This window comes from Crocodylus siamensis, chromosome 15 (assembly GCF_052110815.1).
Source record: "Crocodylus siamensis isolate JL-2025a chromosome 15, ASM5211081v1, whole genome shotgun sequence".
Classification (NCBI taxonomy): Eukaryota; Metazoa; Chordata; order Crocodylia; family Crocodylidae; genus Crocodylus; species Crocodylus siamensis.
The window spans coordinates 163,823-188,082 of NC_143409.1; the positions used below are offsets into that span (position 1 = coordinate 163,823).

At 45.1% G+C, this 24,260-nt stretch overlaps 1 protein-coding gene across 1 annotated transcript in view; it reads right to left on the reverse strand.

Moving 5' to 3' along the window:
• IQGAP1 (IQ motif containing GTPase activating protein 1) overlaps nucleotides 1-24,260 on the reverse strand; it is a 149,798-nt gene that overhangs the window by 115,231 nt on the left and 10,307 nt on the right. The gene's annotated exons all lie outside the window — the stretch shown is intronic.

Below are 24,260 nucleotides of genomic sequence, written 5' to 3' on the forward strand. Positions count from 1 at the left end.
ACAGGCAGCCTAGATTTAATCTGACATAAATGAGAATCACAGGCAGACATACAAAAGGCCAAAAAAGGAAGGATAAAAAACCTGTAGTTATAGTGGAAAGAAGAGTCACAATTCAGTGATTCAGCTAAAACCAGTGTCTCTTTTCTCCCTTGTGTCTTGCTTACTGTCCACATTCTTTGTGCCGTCACATGGCCACAACAGGAACATGTTTTTAGAGAATGGTGAGAAGGTGGCTGGTGGGAATGACCCATTAGGCTATCTAGTCCATGCGACTACTATGAATAAGATCCCGCCCAACTCACAGTTTAGAGCTGCAAGCACTAGCCAGGTCAGCTTCAGTGAAGGAAGAGTGCTACCAAACCAGCCATACACGCACCATGCCAAAATCAGCTAACACAGTTCATCACTGCCCAGTCAGCACAATGGAGGGGAAAGGAACCAACATGTCAGGTGCGCCCATAAAACAAAGCCAGCCTGGGCTGGTGGCAGCTCCTTGACAAAGAAAAACGAATGGAGTGATCCAAAGCTATCACACAGTGCCATATGGGAAGTCATGTGTTATACTGGGGGAGATGGGGACGAGATGCTAGTAAGGTGGGTAAGGAATGGCTAAAGGGATAGCACTGAAAGAAGGCTCCTAGCAAAATCCCTCAGCAATCAGTCTTGGGACTGCTCTGGTTTAATATTTCCATTACTAAGACACACAACGAACAAGGAGGATAAAATCTGCCAATGAGTCTAAGTCAGAAGGCCTTATATAATTACAGAGGAGGATTGGGATATCATGCAGAAACTACTCTACAGTCTTGAAAACTGGGCGGTTTTCAAGACTGTAGAGCTCTTGCTGTATGATAGCCCAATCCAGTACTAAATATAGAAATAGCATAGTCTCTGCTGTGATGCCAGAAATGGGGTGGAATACAATAATATGCAGTGCAGGGTTATGAGGTCACAGACTAATAAAGGAAGGTTTCTATGAGCTGGGAGCTCACCAGTTTAAAACAAATGAGAGAAGGACCAGCTGATCACAAAATGACTATGAGCCACCAGCATGATGTACACATAGAAAAGGCATTGTATTTTCCTGAAATAGGTTATTTCAAGAGGATTATTTCTAGTAGAGATAGGGATATATCAATGACCCCATGCAAGCGTTTGTATGGCATCTGGAGAGGCCCCATGGAGCGCTGGAGAATTCTGGTCACTCATGTTCAAGAAAGATTAACCTGAAGTGGAACAGAGTCAGAGAAGGGATATTGGGATGATTGTGAAGGCAAACGTCAGGGAAGGAGAAGAACTATTCAGAGCTGAAAGACTGTTCACACAACAACAAATGAGTGTAAACTAGCAACAAATACATGAAGGCCAGAAGTCAGGAAAAGATTATTGATTCTTGGATCAGGTAACTTCTGAAACAGCCTCCAAGCAGGCGGAAGGGGAGGAGGACAGGGGCCAAGAATGCTGACTAGCACTCAGATGGAGCTTGAAAAAAATGTGCAAAAGAGGTTTAATGTTAGTGCCTGTGATACCAACAGAGCAGACTCCTTGACCCAGCATCTCCTGTCCAAGATTCCCAGATGACAGCAGGGCCAGGACACACAATAGTTTAGTGACACGCCTTTAGGTAAGGTATAGCTAAGGCAATCTCCCATGCTGTAGAGGTACACTATATTCCCAAGGCAATAGTGAACAGTAAGCTCTCAGATGGAAGAGGTGAACCTACTGTTGAATAAGAGACTGCCACAACACCAAAAATAACTATTGAATTCAGTGGTAGGTTAGGAGTGTTGTTGTCGTGATGGTCCAGGAAACATAGGAGAAGCAAGAAATTCAGTGATATCTTTTACTGGACCAACTGTGTACCTGGGAGAGCTGCTGCACAAGCTTTCAGGCATTAAGTGCTCTTCTTCGGGTCTAAGCCTGAGTTCAGAGAAGGAAGCTAAGAGCTGAGACCTGAGGAAGGGCACCTGATGCCCAAAGCTTGTCCAGAAGATTTCCCAGCTATACAGTTCATTGATTGTAAGGCCAGAAGGGACCTCAGAATGATCCAGTAAAAGGTATCACAGAATTCCTCACTTCTCCTATATTTAATTCTGCACATGTTTTTAATAAGTTGTTCCCAAATGAAAATACTGAGTCTTGATGTTCCTGCAGAGAGTAATGAGGCCCCTCCTAGATCAGCGATAGTGAAAAATCACACTTGCCAGTGGGCTGCAGCTAGTCCCCAGGTCCAAACATGCTGCATCCTTCCCTCAACCCAACAGACTTCGTTCTTTCCCTTGACTTCCTTTCTCATGATCAAAGTGTACTCCATCTGCCAAGCTAAGCATCCTCAGCCCAGTCCAAATCTCCCTGCCTTCTCTATCCCAGGCCAAGATCATCATGCTGGAGTCCCTCAAAGTTACTGAAAGACAGCTTCAGTAATTTAACAAACTGTGATTAAAGGTGGCTATGTTAAACTCTGAAGAGATACTGGACTGGACCAGTCACACAGGGACCTTCAAGCCTGTCACACAGGCTCTTTCCAAAGCATAAGACACATCAATAATCCTTACGACAATTCAGTGATGAAACCCAGACAGGATGGAGAAAAGGATTGACATGTTCTTCCAGATGCATAAAGGTGCTCCCAGTACTGTCAAACCATAACTTTCCAAAAACTGAAAATCAAGAGACCTTGACCCATGGGCCAGAAGGTAAATTATAGCAAACAGTTTCACATGGGTGGGCTGCACGCAATTCTTTTAAATGTCATCAGGAAGATAAAGGACTTATTATAACAATTAACACTTAGCTAAGGGGCCAACAGTATGTCACATTCCAAAGGGGAATCCACTGCACGGACAACTCTAAAACAGGAGCAGGATAAATAACAGGAAGTATTTGGAAAGAGGGAGAGTTTGGAAGTTCAGGTCACCAGCAGGAAATCAGTCTGTGCTCTGAGCAGTGGGCTACGAAGAAATCCTTTCAGAGAAAGCAAGTCTGCTGCCACATGTCCTGTCCAGAAACAACAGCACAGTGAGCTGTCCCAAGCACAATCAGCAGTTAAAATGGAAAGTAGTTTAGACTCATCAAGACCTCCCAGCTTTTCCCTCAAAAAACAAGCCTACAAACAAGGACTGAATGTTATTTGCACCTGCAAGGCTTGTATCCTGTTGGTCCTGTCTTCCACCCTACCTCCTTGAACCAGGTGGACTCTAGTGACATTCACCTTCTACAAAAAGAGGTCACCTCCAGTCTTCCTACTGTCTTCTCTGCACTCCAACCTACCTCATTTAATCTCTCCCATCTACCCTCTTTTTGTCACCCTTATATGAGGTATAACAAGGCCCAGAAAAATCACAGTGTGCACTCAGATACCACAACCATGCCTGATGCCGTATCAACACATACCAAAAGGTGTGGGGAGGTGGGATGGAAAGGTCAGCATGGTACAGTGAGAGATTAAACAAATAAAAGATGCTTGGAATGTGGAAAGCAGAAGACCTGATGGGAATCCAGTTAACACAGCAACAGAGGGAGTTGCTTCTAGGCAAATGTTAGAAGAGCCAATAAGAGGCCTTTGCATCCATCTCATCTTCTGTGAAATCCTGAAACAAAAACTTGTCTGAATAGCTATTCCTGGCTATTCCTCATTATTCTCCTTGTCACAGAATCATAGCAAATGAGGGTTGGAGGGACCTCAGGAAGTCACATCTAGTCCAACCCCCTGCTCCAAGCAGGACCAGCCCCAACTACATCATCCCAGCCAAGGCTTTGCCTACCCAGGTCTTCAAAACCTCCAAGGATGGAGATTTCACCACCTCTATGGGGAGCTTGTTCCAGTGTTTTACTACCCTCCTAGTGAGAAAGTTTTTCCTAATATACAACCTAAACTTCTCTTGCAGCAACTTGAGCCCATTGCTCCTTGTTCTGTCATCTGCCCCCACTGAGAACAGTCCAGCTCCATCCTCTTTGGAGCCCCCCTGCAGGGAGTTTAAGGCTGCTAATTCAATCTCCCCTCAGTTTTCTCTCCTGCAGATGCAATAAGCCCAGTTCCCTCAGCTTCTCCTCACAAATCGTGTCCCCCAGCCCCTCACAAGTGCCAAATGGAGGGGAAGAATCACTGCCCTCCATCTGCTGGCAACGCTCCTCCCAATGCAACCCAGGATGCCGTTAGCCTTCTTGGCAACAAGGGCACACTGCTGGCTCCTATTCATCCTGTTGTCCACTTTAACTCCCAGGTCCTTTTCTGCAGAGCTGCTGCTTAGCCAGTTGGTCCCCAGCTTCTACCAGTGCATGGGATTGCTCCGTCCTAAGTGCAAGACTTTGCACTTGACCTTATTGAAACTCAAAAGATTTCCTGTGGTCCAATCCTTCAATTTTTCAAGGTCACTCTGAATCCTAGCCCTATCCTCAAATGTATCTGCTACTCCACCGAGCTGAGTGTCATCTGCAAACTTGCTGAGAGTGCACTCCATCCCATCTTCCAGGTTGTTGATGAAGATATAAAACAAGACTGGCTCCAGGACCAACCCATGGGGCACTGCACTTGATCCCGGCTGCCAACTAGACATGAAGCCATTGATAACTGCCCTTTGAGCCCAACCATCCAGCCAGCTGTCCATCTTCCTTACAGTCTATTTATCCAACCTGGACTTCCTTAGCTTGCTTGCAAGAATGTTGTGGGAGACTGTATCAGAAGCCTTGCTGAACTCAAGGTATACCACATCCATTACTCTCCCTGCATCCACGGAACCAGCCATCTCATCGAAGAAGGCAATCAGGTTTTGGTCAGGCATGATTTGTCCTTGTTGAATCCATGCTGCCTGTTCCTAACCAGCATCATCTCCTTCAAGTGCTTAGAAATGGATTCCTTGAGGATCTGCTTCATGATTTTTCCAGGGACTGAGGAGAGGCTGATTGATCTGTGGTTCCCCAGATCCTCCTCCTTCCCTTTCTTCAAGGTGGGCACTAGATTTGCCCTTTTCCAATCATCCAGGACCTCTCCCAATCACCACAAGTTTTCAAAGATTATGGGCAGCAGCTCTGCAGTCACATCAGCCAACTCCCTCAGCACCCTCAGGTACATCATGCCCGGCCCCATGGACTTGTATACATCCAACTTTTCTAAATAGTCCCATATCTGTTCTTTCGCCTGTACTGGTACATTTGACTTGCAGTTTGACTTCACTTCTCCTCCTCTCCTGTTAAGAGCTGCCAACCTCCTTCGCAAAACAAACTGACTGGATCCAAGATCTTTTCCAGTTTCATGGAAGCTGAGCCTGAAGGGAAGGAGGTATATTTTCACACCACTTTTGGTTAGTTTGGATCAGTGTTGACGGAGCAAGGATCTCCCCCACACGCACTGGTTTTGAAATACTCAACTTTGGTCAACTGTACCAGCTGCAATTCAGATCTGTGCCTTTCTGGAGTAGCAAATACCAGCAAGAATGCTACGTGACTACTGACAGAGGAAGCAAGTGGTGGGGGCAATCCAAAGAGATGCGTACCTCCTATGACACGTCAGATCCTTTTCAACCTGGGTCAGAGCACATGCCCCTTTGTGGATAATAGGTAGAGTCTATAGGGCAAGCTGTAAGGCCTGAGAGCAGGACAATCTTGCTGTGGGGGCCTGGACTGTAGAAGTTATACCCAGAGATGAGAACCAGCTGGAGTCTCACCACTTTTAGGACATGATACCATACCCCTCCCTCTACTAATTGCCTAGTTCTCCCCCAAAAACTACATTACAGTTATGCCAGCTGCACGCCTTAGAAAACAAAATATGTGAATTACTTCCTTTGGAGTAAGCAGGTTTCTAGGCTAAAGGTGGCTCCTTTTCAGAGGCATCTTATGTTACCTTCCCACTGGGACATCAATAAGGTTTTGGAGAGATCAGGCAAAAATCTGAGACCAGCCCCTCATATAGACGTCATGCCTTGTGGGGTAGGCTGTATGTCCTGTGGTTGGCACAGGTAACCCCTCAGCAGACTGCCTTGGGATGCTATCTCCCCTCCTGTCACCCCTATGTAAGCCTCTGTCATTGAGCACATGTACAAGAGCCTGTGTACTACACTGACACTTCAGCTACAAAAGGCACCTATCTGCACTCTGGCCATTCTCATAAGGAATCCACCAACATTATTTTGATCCAACAGCTAGGAAACTATCCTTCCTTACCTACTAGTCATACTTTCCCTCTTATGCCCATCTCTTCCAGAAAAGCCTAAGAAAACAGGCAGATGTAATCCTAGAGCAAGGAAGGCAAGAAAATTCTAAACTCAGGGACGTATTGCAGATCAAGTGCTGCTACAAACCCAGTCCCATTTGAACCAAGACCTGTTAGTTCAGGTAGATCAGCAGATTGTAATCAATGCAGCACCTCCGAGAGAAGGCGCCTCTAGATGCAAATCATTAGGCAATAACTGTCAAAAACCAATAAGCTGCACTTGGCTGCCAAACCAACACTAGGCTGTGTCGGAACACACACGTCACGTTTCTTGTATGAGATGTCACTCGACAGGCAAGCGGGCACATTTTGCATTAGCAGAAGTTTCCAAGTGGTCCTCCGTAGCACAGCATACCTCCATAACCCAGTCCAAGGCGACAGCAGCAAGGTTTGTGCATTGGGAAGGATAAGATGCAGCCCTGCTGACAAGTACTCCGTGTGGAGTCTCTGTGTGAGCTTCTGCTTTGACGTCCAGAAGCAGACTCCACAGTGGAGATCTGCATGTCAAAGGTCAGGGGCACATCTTCCACGAAGAGCACTAGAATAACCTCTGTCATTTCAGCTGCGCTCATTTCTGGCTTGGCTAGATTGGTCATAGCCAGAAAATCAGACACTCAAGAGGTGATGAATGCCATCTACACCGAAGACACTGCTCCCCTCACTTCAACATATTAAAATGCCCATTGAAAAGGGACCATACAAATACTTTTAATATAACATTATGAGTTTCTTTATGGCAAAAGTTGTTACTTTACATTGTTTCAAATCATTCAGTAGAATTTGGTATCTCACTTGCTGGTATAAGACAAAGGTCCCGCCCGCTCAGTCATCTCTCTGACTTCATACAAAACAGTAATGGATAAAAGAGAGAAGAAGGAAAGAAGGATGGTCTAGCGGCCAGGACATTAGCCTAGGTGCCAGCGTGCTGCACCTTCTGAGCGACTTCGGCTAACCACCTCTATTCAGCCGCAGACTTGCTGTGCGACCAATCCACCCTGCTAGGGCTATAGTACAGTTGCAGACATGAAGGAGATTTCAGGCTAGTGGGAAAACATAAGTCAACACTTTCAGGAATTTTCTCTTTTACTGTGTTGTTGTAAAAACAGTCTGGTTCTGGACAGGAAAATGATCTGCGGAGAGTGCTGCAGGAACCAGTCCTACTGAGCTGAGGAATAGGTCTAATTGCCTGAGGAAAGTAGAGGCCAGAACTGCTGGAACAGGACTTGTCAATGGTGAGAACTGATGGTGAGTTACCCCAATAGAAAATACCTTCTATTTGGCTGCGTATTTCAGCCTGGAAAGCAAAAAGTCATGCTTTGAAGCAAGATGTTTGAGTTGCGGCTGGTCATCTTTTCTCTGTGGACACCATCTAGGCAGGGACAACCTGTGAGGTGCAGCAATGCTGAGTTCCGACACTTGAGAAATCAGGTCAAGCAAAACCAGGACTGTAATAAGTTTCTGTATCAGTGGATGCACTGGATGTGCATCTAGCATGTCAACATGATCTCCATTTTGCTCTGTTTCATGGGTGTTGCCAGGAAGGCAAACAAGAAATCTGGAAACCACAGGAGGGACACACTTGGAGTAGCCTAATGAGGTCTGTCATTGCTAGAGAAGGTATGTTCTTGCCAACCTTGATCCCAAACAGCTTCCATTAACTCCACGATCCGAGTCAGGGTCAGCATGGAGGTTTCTTTGTGTTGAGCTCCAGTGAAACGAAGAGATTTAGAGTAGCATGAAGTGAGTTGGTCATTTGCTGTGGTGAGCCAGATCCATCTTCTCAGATGCACTACGACCACAAACTCTCAGAAGCAAGAAGCCATAGGGCTGTAGATCCCAACTACTGCCCAAGAGCTGGAAACGGGAATCTTGTAAGTTGAGAGTTAAGGGCTAGTCCTTAGTATGTGTCCTTGCTGTGGTGGGGCAGGGGGAGGTGGGGTGTCTAAATCCAGGAGGTACGTACTATAAACTAAAAATCAAAACAGCCTCTATTCACCACACTGATCCAATTACATGCACACAAAGCACATTTGTACGCAGAGCAGAATCTGTAGACAATGCACTGCAGGAAAGCTGGGAAGTCTGTTCCCCCACAGCCCATCCCAAAGCAGTATGAAAGGGTGTGCCTCCATAATTACAAATTATAACACCACTGCGCACTCCCACTCAGATTCTCAGAGAAGAGGGAACCACCTTTTAGTCTTAAACTTTCTTTTAGCGTCTTAAAGGAAAGGCTCCCCAGCAGTTTACTGTAGGGGTCTCGGGTATCTAGCAAAGGGACCATTTCATCTGAACTCTCCACAGCCCTCTCAGCTGCCACCAAAAAAAAGGGAAAAGGCAAGACCGACAAAATCTCTCAGCACCCGTTTTCCACTGTTCTCCGTCGGTGACTGACCAGGCAGACAGCCAAAAACTGCAGAGGCAGGCAGGTGGCACACCCAGTACCACTGACAGGAAACGGTTACTACATAGTTTAACTTTTTCCTGTCCAGGGAGACTCCTCAACAGAAAAATTTAGGCATCCCGGCTAGAAATCTTACCTAGATTTTTCAGTTGCACCAAATTCCCAAGTATGCTGCAAAGTTCATAGAAAGACACACAGAAAAACAGGGCTGGCAGGGACCACAGGAGGTCATCTAGTGCACGGTGGGGCGAAGCAGAGGCACGTGTGGCATGTGGCTAACTAGGGAGAAGGCAGGAAGCACAATGGCAAATAGGGCAGAAAGCAGAGCAGTACATCAGGCAGGGAGCACATAACAGAACAGAAAGAAGAGCAGTGGATCAGGCAGGGGAAGTGGATTGGAGTACCATTTGGGAAGGGTGCAGGGCTTAATTTGTGGCACACCTGCCAAAAAGGTTGGTTCCTATTGATCTACTGCAATCCTACGCACAGGGCAAGACCATCCCTGACAAAACCATCCCAAAAGAAGCATTAACTATCATCAGTGAATTGACAGATTTAAAGTCTAATCCAAAGTGACAGAACCAAGATATTCTGATGCTTTAAAGTACATATATGTGCTGAACAAAATCTTGACACTCTTGCAGAAATTAACAGGAGACAAATCAATGGGACTTGGCTCCTAACCTGCTCAGACACTTTAGAAAATCCCATCACGCCACGCACCTATATGCATCTTTTACACCAAATGCTTTTAAAAAGGTGGCCTGGCTCTGTGTCTATCAAGCTATTAGAATTAACAGATCTCATCCCGTCTCTCACATGAGATTCACTGATAGAATGGGAGAGACACTTTCTTGATTTTTCAACTTTAAACAAAACATTTTAAATTAAAATAATGGTCTCTCTACACCTGCTAGCTAGACTGAAACCAAAAACAAATGAGGCAAAAACCTTTTTGGTGGAACAGAAACTGAAAGCATGGGTTTTTTGTTTGTTTTTTGAGGGGGCAGGGGTGAGGGGAACATAACTACCAGCATTTTTCCACTGCAGAGACTAAAAATAATATAGATACTTAATGCAGTGAGTCTCATTGTGGCATATTTATAAATCTTGAGTTTACCTCAAAAGCTAAAATGTTTCCCTCCTGAGTCTTTATCACATTAAAAAAGCAGCACCTTTTAACACATCAGATTTTGAGGAGAGCTTACCCAGGCAACATTCTTATTTAGGTCATTTTAAGAGATTATAAATCTAGATAGTTAACAGGATGTCAATTTTGAATTTAGACAGAGAGGTCTAGATCATCTGAATATAAAAATCCAATCTTTTCTTCATGTTTTCTAAATTTTGTTTTCATCCACGCAGTCTTAAATGTCATTCAGAAATCAAGTGGCAAGCCTTGCACATGCACTGCGGGCTCGAAGGTGTAGCCCGAAGTGCAGCGTGCTGCAGTAATTCAACGTGAAATGGGTGGAGTTCACACACTGCTCCAGACACAGGAAACGCAACAGGCAGGTGGTCTGCCCCGCAGCCCAGGGTGCCCGCGCACCACATCCAGGCTCAACGCTCACTGCCGAGTGCACACACGCGGTGCATCTCCATGGCTTGGCTGGGCCTCAGACAGGTAATACTTGCAGTGCCAGTAATCTCTTGCGGACAAGACGGTGCAGTGCGGTCCCCACACCACATGCAAAGGAAAATTCCTTTTGAAGCTCCTCCTTGTCGTCACTCAGGCAGAGCTGTCCTCAGGAGCAGCCTCCCAGGAAGCTGCAGTTCATTTTTACAGTAGCACTTCAAGCCCAGGGATGGGACAGAGGCCTGAAAGCGTGCAACACTGTACCAACAAGATTGTGCTTACTCCAGATGGCTCACAGTCTTTTTTTGCACCAGGAATTCAAAGCCAATTTAAATCTCAAACCTAATATAAATAGAAAAATGTCATTTGGGATGGTTTGTTAAAATAAAATAGGCACATTTAAAGCAGCTGAAGACAAGGTATCTAAACAAGTACAGCATATGATTGTCTTTACTGAAGTACATGTGAATCATTCCAAACAGCATGAGAAAATGTGGCAAGAAGGACAGACCTTGAAACGAACAGAGGGCTCATTTAAATAAGCGATTCATTGCTCACTACTCCCTCTCCCCAGGCAAACAGTTGTGCCTCCCTAATCTCTGGCCCTGGCTCAGCTCCTCTTTCAAAACCACTGGATGGTCCTAACGCAGTGATTCTCACCCAGGGCTGCCACATGATATTAGTGCTGTTAGCTGTGCAAACACATACATCTGATACACAAGGTAAATCCAGAGCTTTCAAATACGAATCCATAGCATCAAAAAAATCTGGTTTTTCTGAGTTGTTTGCAACAGAAGAATTGCGCTGTTATTTTTCTGTAGTCAAAAAATGAGTGAAAGAGTATATTCCAAGTGGTGCTTTGAGTCTTAAAAAGTTGAGAAACGTTGTGCTGGAGAAAATCAAGTGCCAGCACTTCCAAGCTTGCTCTCTCTTCCTTCAGCGCTAACACATACACTTGTTCACATCTGCCACTCTTACTTAGCTCCTTTCTCCAGATCCATCCTGTATATCTTGTCAGGCTTTTAGCCTCCGTTACTTCTCCTAGGAAGCTGGTTATACTAAAGTTGTATTAGAGATGTAAATTACTGCAATTTAGATCATTCCACCCTGCTCCTCTCTGAATGATCTCTAGGCCCCCAACACATGCTACATTTAGTCACCCCTTAAATAGTAACCTGCCCACCAATTAAGGTCAATTTAAGGTGTGATAATACAATAAACAAGCCACAGAATTATTCCACATATAACATGTAACAGCTTCACAGCTCATTTGTATCACACCTTAAATTGAACGGGCTGGTTGGGACTAGCTCAGGACAGAGCCCAACATGCTGAGTGTCAGGATCTAGGTGGAGCAGTCCCAGAGCCCAGGACACAGGTGTCCCCTAGACAATCAGGTGGGGGCAGAACCAGTGTTTGGACTTCAGGCCCTGCCTGAGCCTCAGAAGCAGATGTGGAGGTGCAATGAGGCCAAGACTGGGGAGAGTCTTGCCAGTCTTGGGCTCATTGCACCGCAGACCTTAAAAATAATGACCTTGCACTGGCAAGTAAGGCACAAGTGGGTTCTTAATGCCCTATCCCTGAATCATGTGCCATGCCATACACGTGTGGCATGGTGGGAGGTGCAACTCTTGGGATCGTGCATCATGCCACTCGCTACCTTCCATTTGCAGATCACTAGTATCACCCCGCTCCCATCCATGGTCTTGCGGTCCTTTTTTCAAAAGGTCTAAGGCCCAGCCTATGCTGCAAAGCTCTGTTGGCAGTGCTAAGCCAATGTCACCATGCGCCAACACTGCTCTGGTCGCAAAGCCTGCGGGGCGCACTCAGCTCTGCCAGCAGACAGGAGCTTCTCAAATGAAGCTTCTGCCATGTGGGGGGAGCTGGTGTGAACAGCAGCAAACTCCTTGTAATGCCAGCACAGCCGCATCTACGCCTGGCCTGCTGCCATTGCAGCTCTGTTGACAGTGGTCTCCTGGGGCAGTCAAATCCTGTGTGCGCTACGCTGCACAGAGTTCAACCGTTCGATCTGCACAGTCTGAGACTCGGACACATACAAAATACACAAGCAGTGCCGTAGCAAGGGGGGCAAGTGGGGCAACCACCCCGGGTGCCAAAGCAAAGGGGGGCGCTACCCAGCTGAGGCGAGGTGCAGGAGGGAGCTGCGAGTGGCTTGTGTTGGGGGATATGGGGATGGGGGGAGGGCAGCTCCCGCCACTGCGTCCACTCCCAGGCAAGCATGGGGGTGGGGGGGATGTGCCCCCCAGATCTGTGCATGGGGCAAGGGCTGGCTGCTCCTGCGGGCTTCGCCCCAGGTGCCAAACTTCCTTGCCACGGCACTGTACACAAGAGCATAGGCTCTCAAGTAGCCTGCGTCAATATGAACAGGCATCTCTGTAGTTTTCAACAGGAAGCCAGAAACGAGCCAGGAGGCACCAATAAGCAGCCACTTCATTCACTTTACACAAATGACAAACTGTGCAATAGTAAGAACTTCGCAATACCACACATTCCACTCAGGCGACACGCAGAGCTCAAAAGCTGTCTCTCTCCAAGCTTTCCATGCCTCCTCACAAGAACGGCTCCCTCCCAGGAAAACACTGCACTGCCCCCAACAGAATCTAGCACCCAGCACCAACACCACTTAAAAATGTTATCAGACTTTCATTTGGCTTCTACACAGTCAAATGCCAACTGCTGCCAGCAAACTCTGGAAACAAGCACCACGTTGGCAGTAGCTGTCTAAGACACGGACAGAGGCTGCAGCAGCACTTTTGTGAATGTTAGAGTGTTTTGAGTCCCTGAAAGCCAAATTTATAAATGGGAGTCAAACCTACTAGAGAAAAAGTGTTAATAGCTAAGGCCTTGGAAACACAGGAACTGCCAAAAGACTCAACTAAACTGGAGTTTAGGGTTCTTCGTAGCTTCTCAGATCCTTCCAGGTTGGAACCTTGATTTTTGCGGAATGCAATCCTGCTAGTTTTTAATGAGAATGTGATAAAGTATTAAGTCAGTTGCCTTATCAATCTTCTAGTATACTGTATTTGCGTATCTTCCTATTCAATTCACCTTGTAATTTAATCACAGAATTACATCAGATTTACCAAGAGCCATTTTCCATAAAACCTTGTGCTTTATCATTTGAATCCTGTATCTGATTTTCTTCCTTAGCCCATCCCCACCCTTAGAATCATGTCGGCTAATGTAGTCATTCCATAGGCTCTTTCTGAATATCAGGACAACATCATCATTTCTCCAGCAACTATCCACTGTCCCTTCAGCTGGAATTTCTCAAAACTCATGACCAATTTTTCCCATGATTCATGGGTATATGTGAAATAGCAGGACACCTGCTTTGCCCTTACTGAAACGTTTTAAAAGCCATCACAAAGAGGGAAACAGGTGTTACTGAAAGATGAAGAGACTGCTGGGCAGCATTCTCACCAAGTACAAAAGGAGGGAAATTGAAGAATTTAGAGAACATAAAACTTGCTTAAAGAATCACCTCAATTTACTATAACTTCTAATAATCCTCTGAAGCCACATGAACAATGACAACTAAATGCATACAAGGGTAGGGACATCCCAAATCAGAGTTCTGATGCATTCTTCTGGGGGGGAAAAGATGATGTGCTACACACATTCAAAGCCCCATGAGCAAACATCCCTCCACTCTAAAAACAGTCAAGTAAATTTTAATTAAATTTTCAAATAAAAACACATTCTAGAACTGAAAGTAAAAGGTGAGAAATGTCAGTCAAAACATCAAATTTAGCTACATCATACACAAGAGTGAAGTGAGGGCTTAAAGTTTCATCATCTCCTCTAGAAAGAAAAGCAGTTGCCTCAACTCAGGCACCTCTTAAACATAGTGGTGACATGCTCCTCTCCATATGCCCATAAACAACCATGCCATTGCCAATCAGGGCACCTTCCTAGGTCATGACGCTGGCTCCTGGGTAGCGTGGGTGACAACTACAGGCTTTGCCGTTGTACCGCCGTGACCTGCCTTGTAACTTCTATTCCCCCAGGACACCTGAACCCCTAATTCCCCTCAAGCTGCAGTAGAGGAAGTTGAGGTTAGATATTAGGAAAAGCTTTCTCACTAGGAGAGTGGTCTAGCACTGGAACAGGCACCCCAGAGACGTGCTGGAGTCTCCATCCTTGGAGGTGTTTAAAGCCCTGGCTGGGATGATATAGTTGGGGCTGGGGCTGGGGCTGCTTGGAGCAGGGGGTTGGACTAGATGTGACCTCCTGAGCCCCCTTCCAACCCTCATTTTTCTAAGACTCTACAATTCCCTCCCCCCTTCTGAACAGGTCCAACACCAACGAACTATATTTTTGTCCCATAGACCACGTGATGCAATTCTATTACATGACATGTCCCTCTTTACAAAATCTTGTATTTATCTATGATGTTTCTCAGGAGCTTTTCTGTAGGTGTATTGTAGTCTGTTAAACTTGGAATTTTTAAAATGTTAACAAAATTAGACCTGTCAAGAACAAGAACAGTTTAGGATATATGTATGCACACAAGAGCTTATAGTTGAAAACTTATAGCAAAGATTGCAAAAGTAACTTCTCCTGGATGATACCCACTCCAGCTTGAGGCCTCTATCATCATATTCTTATGGTCACACTTTGTTCTTTAATTCAGTTGTTAGGTAAGAAATATTCCCACAGTGTGGAAGTATGGGTTAAAAGCTTGATTTTCACCCTCTCAACAGCTCTTCTGCCACTGGGCATGGAAAAACACCTGCATTCCAAACAGCTTCCTTCCACGCCGCTCATTTCCTGTAGCACCAAGGACCCAAGGACTTTGTTAAAAAAGGTAAACAGATCCACAGGATGGGTCAACATATTAGAGTAATCATTTTTAATTGGAATTTAAATCAGCAAGCAAGAAACTGGGCTTTATATTACCTACTTTAATTTTGCTTTGTTTTTGTATGCTTTTATAGTTTCATAGTTGGTCGGGTCGGAAGGGACCTGAGCAGATCATCGAGTCCAACCCCCTGCCATGGCAGGAAAGAGTACTGGGGTCAAACTACCCCAGCAAGGTGTACATCTAGCCTCCTCTTAAAGACCCCCAGGGTAGGAGCCAGCACCACTTCTCTTGGAAGCTGGTTCTAGCTCCTAGCTGCCCTGACCGTGAAGTAGCACCTCCTGATATCTAGTCTGAATCTCCCCTCTGCCAGCTTGTGACCATTATTCCTGGTCACTCCTGGTCATGCTTGGGGGAACAGTGCCTGCTGGTCCCCTCTGACTAGTCTGTAACAGGCCACTAGACCCCCCCTCAGCCTTCTCTTGTGGAGGCTGAACAGGTTCAGGTCCCGTAGCCTCGCTTCATAGGGCCTGCCCTGCTGTCCCCTGATCATACGAGTGGCCTCCTCTGGACCCTCTCCATGTTAGTTTTTTCTTAAATAAACACTGGTCTTCAGGTGGTTGGTAACCACTAAGATAAATATGGTACTCTTTTTTATTGACCAGAAGGATCCAATACATGCAAACATATCTGTTAAAACATTCTCATACAAATTCTTAATTGATATATTCATTTTGATAGATTAGAAAATGGTGAAAGACATTTCTTATTTCCTAGATAATTCTTTTTTTTAAATAATGATTTGTGTTGAGCTGCTTTTGGATTGAAATTATAATTCACTTAAAATGAAAAAACCCAGCATTTCAGAATTATTTTTTCGTAAACTACGTTACATGGGCACATACTGAACAAAGGAAGCATTCTGTGTAGGTAATGAGATGAACTGATTGTTTCTGGTCGTCAAATACCGCAAGATTTTAGCATTAGTTATAATGCTATAATTTTTAATTATAGTTTTAAAAAAGGAAAAATGAACTTTCCTTCTTTTTCATCTTACATAGCAGTTTGTCAACTTTGAGTGAGCTAACTGCTGAGCTGAACTAAAGAGAAATGGAAGAAGTATTCCCTCTCACCCTGCAAAAGAGACTACAGCTGTCAAACACTCGCCTGAAGCTTCAGCAAACTGGCTCCATATGCTTAGTTAGCAATCTCTCCCACCTTGGCAGTAGGGTGACTTCTTTAAAATCATGGGAGCAAACATGTACTGCATAATATTTAAATTATGTTAATAGATTATAGTAAATGTAGGCGTCATTATAAGTTGGCAAATTTGACAAGACTGCTTTCATTTTTAGAAATCTGAAAAGTACACTTCAAGAGTAAATTGGATGCTTATTCAAGAGTAAATTGGATGCTTATCTTGCTGGGATCCTATGACCCCAGCTGACTTCCTGCCCTTTGGGCAGGGGGCTGGACTCGATAATCTCCCGAGGTCCCTTCCAGCCCTAATGTCTATGAAATCTATGAAACATAAAAGATTCAGTTTATATAAAAATGTGTTTTAATTTTAATATTCATTTTTTTATCCCACTTCTCAGTAACTGAGGCAACTCCTGTCTTCGGCACAGACTGCCGGCTTTCAGCAACATCAAAGCTAAATTCCATCCTTCTTTCTTCTCCTCCTTTAATTTACCCCAAAGGCAAAGGGCTGAAGTAGTCTGGGAAGAAAAGGACCCTACATCACTGCTTCCCTCTGTACTTTTGTTTAGGATCAAGAAAGACACCTCTAGTAAGAGCAAACAGCTGAGCCATACTAAACCCCATCATTCCTCACCAGGCCTCTCCGGTGATAAAGGTAAGAGCAGGCACCAACATGGCTCTACAGGATCAATTGCTTCCCGCTTGCAATATCAGGCTGGGCATACACAGGAATAGAGGGCTGAAAAGGGCCCCCTGAACATTTTCGTCAATCCCCTGCTTTCATTCATTCAGGAGACAAGGGCACTGTCAGAGCCCTGCCACTACAACAGCAAGGAAGTTCTTCCCAGTAGTGCAAAGATGCTCAGATCTTAGGAAAAGGCCTGTGCTCCATGCTACAGAGGAAGGCAAAAAAAAGCCCAAATCTATCCCAATCTGACATAAGGGAAAAATTCTTCCCGAGTCCAGATCTGGCATTCAGAATGACTCTGAGCAGAAGAGTGAGACTCTCCGGCCAGGAAACAAACTCTGCGTTCGCTGTAGTTAGCATGAGGAGCATCAGCATGCCCCAGTCAAGATCTCTAGCCATAGCTGTGCCCAAATGTCCCAAAGCTTCCGAGGAAGGCAAGTGCAAGCCTTACACCTCCATCCTTGAGCTCAGCAGCACTCGTGAGGTAAAACCACCCCTCCTGGGAAGTGTTTTCAGTGGACAAGAGAGAGGTCATCCATCTCCGACTCTGTAAATATATGCTCCCAGAATGGTGCAGAGGCAGCAAAGCCACCTTACAGAAATGAGCAATTACCAGTACATCTCATGCTAGGCCACAGCCCGCCTGCCTTCAGCTCACTTTCTGACTCCACATGGTGCCAGGCTGCCAGCAGAGGCACGCATTCTGCCTAGAAATCTGAGGATCTCTGTATCCACACACACTAGAGCGCGTGTGAGAGACTGCACAGCAGTCGCAGGACCCAAACTCCCTCCGCCCAACAAATACAGCTCTCAGAGATAAAGGTCGGAATGCCTTTGACAGTCAGCACTGAGCAAACTCCTGAGACACCAGCTCAGAAAGCATCTCAGGAAAGAGGGCCTCACAGGAAGGCACCAAGAAAAAAATATCTGGATAGACACATGGAGCTAAGAGACACACTACCCAGAGTCAACACGCCATGTAGCTTTCTACTGCCCTCATGGTTTGTGAGCTAATGGACCAGTATGATCATCTAGTTTGACCTGCACACGAAGGCCAGTGACTTTACTCAACGATTCCGGTCTCTGGCCTGACAACTTATGGCTGCACTAAAACATGCCTACTGATATTCTTAAATCTAGCTCCTATTCTTCTTTAAAGTATCCAACAAGCCTTTCCTGCAGTCCCAATTCCTGTGCTGTTAAAAGCTGGTGAAAATGAACTTGACTACTCTCCTTAAAAGAAATTTCACCACATTTCCTGAATTTGCAAAACTGCTAGTTATGACATGGGCAGAAGTTTCCAAATAAACGTTAAGTCTACGTCCCTGAGAAATAGGACGGTTTTACAATCAAAGTTCCTCAAAAACAGAATGCAAGCAGTCTCGTTAGCTCAGCTAACTACTTTAATCACTGAAAGAAGATTTAAAAAGAAGCAGAATTATCTCAGGTGGCTACTTGTAAGTTAGGACATGATGAGCATCTCTTCGCACTGTTGCCATAAACAGGACTAAAAAAAAAACCAAACCAAAAACTTAAAAGAGCTTGGAAGTCAAGAACAATAATGGCAGGCCTGACAGACCCACAAAGATTTTACAATAGTGTGTGTTGGCTTTTTCCGTGCGCACCAAAAACCACATTCTAAGTGCTCCTTTCATGCCACTTACTGTCAAAAAAATCCAAGCCCTGTGCCTCTCAGTTCAATCCCATGGAAGCAACTACTGCTGTTTCCTTCTGCTTCTCATTACTGTTTCCAGTGCGTCACAAGGAAAGTATTCAGAGTTGGGAAAAGATGGTGACACTCTGCTCTAGTCCTCCCCATTCTCCACCCGCTGCTCAAAATACAGCTCTAAATGCACGTCCCATGACAGTCTCAGTTCCAGCTGCCACCCCCAGCCAGCTGCATGAGGTCATCCATGAAACGGGACAGGGTACAGCTGAAGCCCAAACAGGAGCTAATGAAAAACTTCTGTTGAACTGTGGCAGATTAGACAGCATCTACTCCAGCCTACAGCTGATGAAACAGGATATTACTACTATATTACTGTTGTACTCAAAGCACCAGTCATGAACAGGACCTCATCAGGAATCCTGGTCATCTCTGTTTAAAAACTGCAAATGCTCTGACAGGGGTGGAGAGAAAACCCCACAAATTCTCCCATTAGAAAAAAAAACAAATCTGTGTTTTTCCATGGTTAAAATGAAACACCACTATATATACAGGTATCAGCTGAACACAATGTTTTATTGATACATTTACAGTTTTAAAGCAATTTCAAAGCCTACCAGTGCCTCAATGACTGCAATATACATTCTAAATACCTATAAACGTTGGTGCTTGGTTTAGGGTTTTTATAATGGAAAATCAGAGCTCCCACTGCCCCTTCACTCACCAGGACACGGGTGCAGCTGCGGCTGCCCCCCACTGCTTTGAGGCGCTGTGCAGCCTTGAGATGTCAGTTCTCTGCCCATGCCATTTTCCCTCACTCCTCACCCACAGCCCTGCTGGAGGGGGCCCCCAGCTGCCAGGGCTATGGAGCCAGGAACCCACCCTCCTCCCCCACCAGACTTACCTGCAGGAGCTGCTCTCCAGGCTGCAGGACAGCCATGCACATGTGTGTGTGCGCGTGCACATGGCACCCCTGCCTGACTGCCCTCCTCCCACTCCCCTTAGCCCCTTGCAGGCCCGAACTCCGCTAGCTTGCAAGGGGAAACTCGCTTTAAAATGAGAAAATCCAGATTTTACTGTGTTTTTCCGTGGCAAACTGAAAACCTGGATCCCTGCTCATCATGCTAAGCACCATACAAACACAGAAAAACAACAAAAGTAGAGTCCCTGCCCCAAAGATCTTACAACCAAAGACAAGATATGGATATACATGGGAGAGCAGAGAGGTTACGTGACAATCCCGGTCAATATGCTAAGCAGTAGCAGCAAAATGGAAAAAGCAATCCAGTCCCTTTTGCAGAGACAGTAAACCTCACCATGAGTCCATCCTCACTCTGACTTAGAGACAACTCTTGCTGACAAGTATACAACAAGTCCCACAAGCATGACTGTCTATGACAGGAGTCCCCAAAATGGGGCCCACAACCCACCTGCAGCTCACGAATGTTTGCACGCAGCCTGCACAGGGGCTCTAATGGTGGCTCTTCTCCGCAGCACCGACCGACACAAACTGCTCAGTACTAATTGACACACATCTTCACAGCAGCCCTGGGACTCTCTTTATTGTAACTTTGTATATGATGTAAGGTACATTGTGTTAAATGCAACTTAAACTGATCACCATGCCCCATTGAGCCTCTGTTGAACATAAAGGTACAACACTGCAGACTCGTTTGTTTATCGAGCCTCTACTGTGATGCCCCATCCATTAACTGTCCTCCACAAAGAACATTTGGGGAACCCCTAGTCTACAACAACTACTTATTATTTCATGTTCATCGCTGTTCCTAAGTCTACCTGTGGTAGATCTAGAGAGAACTGTCTGATGGGGGGGGTGGAGGGAATTAAAGTTAGAAACCGAAAACAGATGAACTTCAAAATGGTACTGAACTCTATACAAGATATGCGACCGCCTGCTTAGCAAAGGCATGCTTGATTTTAGCCTCTCCCCAAGTGCAGGAGCCTTTTTCAGAACACAAGTTTAGATTAAAGAATTGAAACCAGTGGGACCATTATGGCCATTTAGTCTGACTGCTTGCATAAAATCAGGTCACAAATTTCACTTGGTACTTAGTTTCATAGTAGCTAGAGTCGGAAGGGACCTAGGTAGATCATCTAGTCCGACCCCCTGCCTTGGCAGGAAAGAGCACCGGGGTCAGGTGACCCCGGCAAGGTGCTCATCTAACTTCCTTTTAAAAATCCCCAGGCTAGGAGCCTGCACCACTTCCCCTGGAAGCTGGTTCCAGGCCCTAGCCGTCCTGACTGTGAAGTAGCGCCTCCTAATATCTAATCTAAATTTACCCTCCGCCAGCTTGTGACCGTTGTGTACTTCCTACACCATGCTTAATTTGTGACTGAACCACAGCAAATCTTCTTAGAAATAACTCTGGTCTCGAGTGAGAAAGAGTTCACCAAGCTCCCTGGCAAGGTGCTCAACAGCCAACTGCCCTGCCTCTGAACTGACTGCATTTTATTTGAATGAGTCTAACCCAGAACTCCAGTTACTGGATCTTGCCAGGTCTCCCTCTGCTCTACTGAAGAGCCCTTTAGCAGCAAAAACCTTCCCTTGTAGACTGTTAGCAGCTACGATCAAGTCATTTCTCAACCGCATTTTAGATGACTTTTGGAAAAAATTCTTTCCGAGTTCTGGAAAGATGAGAAGATGCAATGCCAGGCTAGTGATGCCATTCTGCATCTCACTGCTGCAGAATGCAAATCCCTTGCAGTTTAGAAATGAAAATGGCTTGTGTTACATTTTTTAATTTTCCTCTGTCACTCTGAAGCAAGAATGGCCACAGGGATTCACCACTCAGAAGTCATAAACACGTATGTTCATAAATCACCCAGACAGTGTTAATCTGTAACCAGGCTGCAGGTATGTGGAAGTTAGATTAGGAATTAAAAACTATTAAGGGCAGAAATATGCCAGGCATACGCAAGTTTGAAAAACAAATTAAGTAGTTCACAGGCCTAAACCAAATCTTTCCTTTGGATGGATCTGGGGGTCAATTAAGTCATTTCATGACTGACACGCTTCTTAGTTTAACAGTGAAGAAAGAGAAAATGTCTTTTAACTCCTCAGTTGACAGCTGCAAGCTCCTGGCCCATGCACACAGGATCCCAGCACTCCAAGCTGCAATCTCCAGGTTGCCCCAAAAACTCCAGAAGAGTGTTTAGAGCCGGGCACACAAACTCCGCCGCTTCAAGGCTCATATTAGAAACCTATACCCAATACATAGATACATTTACACAATATTTGTAATGAACTGAGAGACATACACACAGCTATTTTTATTTAGAGGCTCCACATTTACACACTGCTTGACCAAACACAGGCAGTAAAACAGATAAAAAGCAAATCAAGACTAGAAAGAGAAAGCGTTGCTTTCTCTGAATTTATCAGTGGAGTGACCACTAGAGGAAGACAAGCATTAAGGACACAATATAGCACAGGGCTGTCATTAAAATACTATGAAATCTCAGCAGGTAACATTCACACATATAAGGAAAAACGGTCAGCTCAGGTCCCAGATCAAAAACATGACAACACCAACTCCCACCCTTCTGATAAGGGCCATCCTGCCACGTCAGAGCTGGTGGCTGCTACTCCAGGGAGCAAGCCCAGGGCATCTGCACACACGTTATTTTTTATTATACCTGCCATATAGCTGTTCATGTTGTTATGTTTATTCTGTAGACTCTGCCCAGACCCATGGCGATTTGCAGTGTCCTTCTGTTTCTGGAATTTAAGCAGTGTGTTATCCAAAGGAGAAATCTGGTTTAAGGACCAGACCAAAAGACAGGAATTCCTGTACCGCAGTCTTGCTTTGGCACCAATTCCTTTTGTGGCCTGGGGCAAGTCAGTAATAAATTTTGCCAGTCTTCTCTTAGTAATATAATGGGGATTACTTGCATCACAGGGAGGTTGAGAGTCATTGTGCTTACAAAGAGAGCTGGAGCCAAAAAGTGCTAAATTATAACAGAGCCATAGTGACAAAAAACAAAAGCCTGATACAACTTTACCTTAGTACCAGCCCAAGACACCAGTGTTCAGTTTGTACATTTGCAATCGCCTCTTTATTAACAGACTACATCATCATCAATTGAGCTGTTGCACTCACATTTTAAGGCTGACAAATCAGAAATCTGAAGTTTTTCTTAAAATGAACTTATCCCGACTCACTTTTGTGTGAGCTTTTTTTAGCATTCTACCCCTACTTCCAGTTCTCAGCAGAGCAACAGCAGAACACATAACAGTGTTGGTGTGATGGAAGTCCGTACAATATGCGACCCAAGAATTTTAATGGACATGTAAATGATTCTAAGACTGTCCTAATAAAACAGAAGTGTAAATACACAGTGCAGTTTACCATGACATGGAGAAGGTCATCAATGCAGCCTTTCATGAGGGTGACTGCTCAGTGACATCTCAAACCCTGGGTGCCAGATCCTGCTCCAAGGACTGTTTGTATAAGTGACATTCAACAAGCACTGCTAAAAATGTATGATCAGCCCTAAGATGGACACTAGAACACAGCTTTTCCTCCTCTCACCTGTGTCTCTTGTCCATTAAACTAGAAAGTCTTGCTCAATCTCAATCCAGGCACAATGTAAATGATTACTTTAGGCAAACTGGCACAGTTTCAAAAGGATGGGAGTACCCCCCACAGCTTATAGCACAGAGGGCATTTAGAGCACTCTCCTAGTAAGTAGATGTGGGACCAAATCCCTCAGAGGAAGAAATTAAACACCCATATCTACCACATCCTAAGCAAGTGCTCTAACCACTGAGCTACTGGATAAAAGGGAGGCTGCATCATCACCACCCTTAATTTTATAAGAAAGCAACTGCTGTGACTGCACTGCATGTAGAGAATAATCCAGCACATGCAGCAGAATGAGCCCCTTGGGCTAATGAGGCAGAGGAACATCTGTTTGCAGATTCCAACAGAGTTTACATGTGAACTAAAAGCCCAGACACAGAGCCTTGTCGAGACTGAGGTGTTTCTTGACGCACACAAAGGAAAACTTTAAGTGCCTGGGGAAATTCAGCATTGAAAACGTTAAGTACCTGAGGACCTTAGATGTTTCTAGGGTTGGACAACAGCTGAGCTGCTGTTTTGAGGACCTAAATGTAGGTAGAATTTAGGGACCTAATTCCAAGTCCTTGTGAGAATCTGGACCTGGAGCCTAGAACAACAGGTCTAAACTTTAACAGAATTTGTAAGAAAACTGTGATGGAGAATCCCGCAACACACAACGAGTTGTCAGCAGGGTCTGAATTCTGAACCATCAGCAGAGAAATCAACAACTGGCACCAAGGTGCATTAGTGTTGGCAGGCAGCTGTAATAAGTTACTACTGTTTGCAGGAACTGAAACTATACTTGCAGCAGCCACCCCTTTTGCAGACAGTATACCCAAACACAGATAGAGCAGATGCTTTCAGAACAGCGGTCTAAGTGGATGAGACATGACTTCTACTGCCAGGTCTGCCAACAGGGACCTCACAAAATCTCTTAGTTACCTCATCTGTAAAAATGGTAAAAACCTGTGCCTCCCACTAGAGCTTGGAAACACTCTTTCTAGTCTCCTGGCACCTATGAAAGTAGGCAGTCAGACTCGGGTAACTCAGTGAGGCTCAGTAAAATTAACAGTGGAAATATGTAGAAAATTAGTGAACAAAGAACAA